Raw genomic sequence first — 4,773 nt, 5'->3', positions numbered from 1 at the left:
GCATCACTCCTGAAGGAGTCCATCCCCTCCCTGAGAAGGTAGCAGCCATTCAGGACTTCCCAGCGCCCTCGACCGTCAAAGCTCTGCAGGAATTCTTGGGCATGATCAACTATTATCACCGTTTTCTGCCAGCCATTGCCGCCACTCTTGCTCCCCTCTACGCCTCCCTCAAGGGCAAGCCAAAGGACATGAAGTGGGGTCCCCTTCAAGAAGCGGCCTTCTGCAATGCAAAGAAGGCCCTATTAACATGCCCCTCTCCTTCTCTCCACTGATGCCAGCGACGTCGCTATTGGTGCAGTACTCGAACAGGTGGTCAACGGCTCGCCCCGCCCATTGGCCTTCTTCGGCAGAAAACTGTCCAAGGCAGAATAGGGTTATTCTACCTTCGATCGCGAATTTCTGGCGGTGCACTTGGCTGTCCGTCACTTTCGCCATTTCTTAGAAGGTACGCCCTTCATCATTCGCACAGACCACATGCCTCTGGTGCATGCCTTCACTCGACAGTCTGACGCCTGGTCCGCCCGGCAACGCCGACATCTCTCCGCCGTGGCTGAATACAATTGCGACCTTCAATATGTCCCTGGGAAAATGAATCCCGTTGCCGATGCCCTGTCAAGAAACATGTTGGCTGCCGTTCAACTGGGATTTGATTACAACGCCTTGGCTTAAGCCCAACGACAGGATCCAGAGTATCAAGCATGTAGGATATCCTGCACGTCCCTCTGTTGGGAAGAGTTCCCCCCTCGAAGACTCCAACACCACCCTCCTCTTTGACGTCAGTACTGGTAGACCGCGACCTTGGATTCCTGCTCCCATGCGACGGCAGGTGTTTGATTTCATTCACGGCCTTTCACATCCCTCGTGCTGTTCTATTGCACAGTTGCTGAAGGCGAAGTTCATTTGGCACGGCATTTCTAAGGATGCTAAGGATTGGGTCCGCGCCTGTACTTCTTGTCAAACTTCCAAAGTACATCGACACACGGATTCAGGAGTGGGCACCTTTCCTCAACCTCAGCGTCGTTTAGCACACATTTACGTCGACGTTGTAGGCCCCCTACCCACATCACAAGGACATCGTTACCTGTTTACCGTCATCGACCGCTCCACTCGTTGGCCTGAAGCCATTCCCATGGAAACTGCAACGTCCGCCTCATGTACATCTGCCTTACTCTCAGGATGGATTGCAAGATTTGGTATCTCTGAGCATATTACTTCTGACAGGGGTACCACTTTCCCCTCACTATTGTGGACATCATTAGCGAATCTCCTGGGCATCACCCTACATCAGACAATGGCCTACAATCGCGCTGCCAATGGAATGGTTGAACGTTTTCATCGCACCCTAAAAGCAGCTTTGATGTCCCGTGGCAAGGATTCCAACTAGTTTACTCGGCTTCCCTGGGTCCTCCTGGAACTAAGGACCACTCCTAAAGACGCCCTCGACGTCTCGGCAGCTGAAATGGTGTATGACGACCAGTTGGTCGTCCCTGCCGAATTTTTTCCTTCTACAACCTCCTCCGACGATCTCCAGCGCATACGTCATGTCGTAGGAAAATTTACTCCATGCTGCCAGACTTACAAGCCCCCAGACTTACAAGCCCCCAGCGAAGCATCACATACCAACAGACTTTCACTCTGCAACGCACGTCTTCCTACGCAACGACGCTAGCAAGCCACCGCTAACGCCCCCTACACGGGCCCTTTCCTTGTGATCCAACGCAGTCCGAAAGCATTCCTACTTAACATTCGTGGCAAAGAAGACTGGGTCTCCATTGATCGTCTAAAACCTGCTTATCTTCTGCCAGATGACCCGCCTACAGTTCGGCTCTCTAGATCAGGGCGCCCTATTTAACATGTACAGTATGTCATTTTTGAGGGGGGAGCCATGTACCAACCGTGTGTCACACGATCGTACATAGTTCATTTTGTGTATATATTATGCTTGTATCTTCGCTCTTCCCTCGCATTAAAAAGAACCAGAATAAACATGTCTGCTTTTCTCCTCTGTAACAGTGTCTGTTTTATAACATGAAGTTTCTTGTTACTTTGAGCTTTTGTATATACAGTAAAGGAGAGTGATCTATAATAAATTTACTCAGTTGCTTTCATACTGTCTTTGAGTCACAACCTTCTCTCGGCCCGTCACAATACATTCCAGATTGGATCTGTTTATTTATTCAGATTTTGCAACAAAATTTATTCCTATCCTATAACAGGGCCGAACTAGATGAGGCTCGCCTTTGGCCGATTTTATTCCCAAATGTTTAAAATAAGACTATTCAGGAAGGCAGACAACGATTAGTTAATCACTTGCGAGTAGAACAGAAGCAACAGTAGGCCTGAACTTTGGAGATTATTGAAAATATTTTAATGACGAAAAAATGCTTAGAGTTACAAACTGAACTCGAGTTTTAATATAAACCAGTTTTTTTATATGAATCTTCGCAAATGAGTAAACAAGTTTACATTTATGGAATATTTACCCCAGGGATTACAGGAAATCAATTCTAATCAAATAGAAATCAGCAAACACACACCCTTTGTAAAAACAATGTGATTTAGGAACTTTGTTAGGCTTCCTACCAATTAGCCATAACTGATGGGGAGGCGATGCAGGATTCGCCCTTTGATCTTGATCCCCAAACCATTCAGGAGACCTTTTCTTCATTGGAACAATTATGTCGCATATTTGCCCTACAACTTTTCTGTATACCAGAACAGATATATGACCTTTTGAGTAATACACATATCACATTTTGTTTAAAGAACAAAAAAAAAAAAAAAAAAAAAAAAAAAAAAACTTGTCTGATAAACAGTGCTCTTTGTCCATATTATCTTTCATATTTTATTTCTTGTTGAACAGACTCGTAATGGTTTCTGTCTCAGTCCTTTGAAATTCAGATCTATTAATCATAAAGCGGTTTGAAATCTAGAACAATTTAGCGGGAGAAATATCGTAATATGTACAATGACGGGTCTCGGCCCCTCACCAATCTCAGTAATTTCCTCGTGAGGATATGTAGTCCATCTTACTTTGGATGTGGGTAGGGTTAATGGTTTAATCTGTACACGAAGAATATCGAGAGAGAGAGAGAGAGAGAGAGAGAGAGAGAGGGGGGGGGGGGATTTGGGATAGGAAGGATAGAGTACTGACGGTGTTAATATCTCGCTGGCCTAACCAAATATTAGGCTCATTTGAATTTAAGGAAAAATCTCTTATGTTTTAGAAATTATGATGCTTTTTTTAAAAGGTTTTACTGCTAAACTACAGATTATCTCCCTCATGTAAAGACAAGTGCTTGGATATATACAGTACACACACACACATATATATATATATATATATATATATATATATATATATATATATATATATATATATGTATGTATGTATATATAATATATGTAAATATATATATATGTATATATATATATATATATATATATATATATATATATATATATATATATAATTTTTGTGGCTGTGGAAATCGAAGTAGATGAAGGCTTCTGAAAAAAAAGGAAACTGATAATCTCATAAAAAATATCTAACCTAAAGAGCATCAACAAACACGCCTTTATAATTATAAAAGCATTTAGAAAGAAGAGGTTAGTGATCCTAAAACTTGGGGATTACTGGAGTCATCATGTAATATATTTGCAAAGGATAGAACGGTTTGAAAGAAAGGTTCATGACGACGAAAGCTCTACAAGAAGTAACTTACTCCATGGTCAGAATCTGTTGCAGAAATAGTGGCCCACTTAGCTTTATATAGAAACCAAGGGAGATCAAATTGAAAAGAAGAGCAATCAGAGATTTTTGACCTCCGCCAAATGTTAATGGAGTCATCCATGGCCTAAGATCTATCTGTGTTGGACATTTCGTCAAAATCCGTCAATTTGTTTTTTGATGTTATCTTCAAAAAGGCGAAAATGGCAAACCTTGATCTATAATTCTGATCCAGATCCGGATCATCTCCAAAATCTAATGAAGTCATTCACGGCCTCAGATCTTTCTGTGGTGAAAATTTTGCCGAAGTCCGTCGAGTAGTTTCGACGTAATCTTGTCCACGGACAGAGACATCGACAAATAAATAAATTAATCGACTCGTTTATATAATATACCATTCACACTGCCTTTCTTCCGCCCTGCTTTCAAACCCTCTTTAAAGTTTCATAACCATAAGGTTTTTCTCTGGTTGCATTATGATGATAAATGGCCTCACTGGCACCAGCGCCGGGACATATAGTCAATTCACATATCCATTTACAAAATCGAGAGCAAGGGCACCTCTAATAATAGACATATATGGTTGAATTTAGAGTTCGTTTTTATCAATGATTGACACTTAGTCCCATTTTGATAGTTTAGGCAAACTAAGTGAGGAAATTGAAAATTGAAATCTGCATGATTTGTCTGTTACAATAGAAACTGAATAAGAATTATTGAGAATGGTAAGAGAGAGTCGGGAGTCTCTTGAATTGGCCGATATGAATCTGGTACAATTGTATATCAAGCAGGGAATGGATTGAATATTTACGGGAGACAACAGAGAATTTCAAATACTTAGGATCTGCTTTAAGCTGGGAGGGAGGTTGAAGCAGCTTGGATGGAAATGTATGGAGGTGGCAGCAGTAACGTAGGTCAAAAGAGTGCCTCATGAACTGAAAATCGGGAATGCAGATCTCTGGGTTAATGTTTATGTACCTCGCGGGGAGGAGAGAGGCTGACAAAAGAATACATTGGAAATAGGGTTGGTAAAGATTACTTTC

Source organism: Palaemon carinicauda, chromosome 4 (assembly GCF_036898095.1).
Source record: "Palaemon carinicauda isolate YSFRI2023 chromosome 4, ASM3689809v2, whole genome shotgun sequence".
Taxonomy (NCBI): domain Eukaryota; kingdom Metazoa; phylum Arthropoda; class Malacostraca; order Decapoda; family Palaemonidae; genus Palaemon; species Palaemon carinicauda.
The sequence above is the reverse complement of the archived record's forward strand: the minus strand, read 5'-3'. Positions refer to the sequence as shown.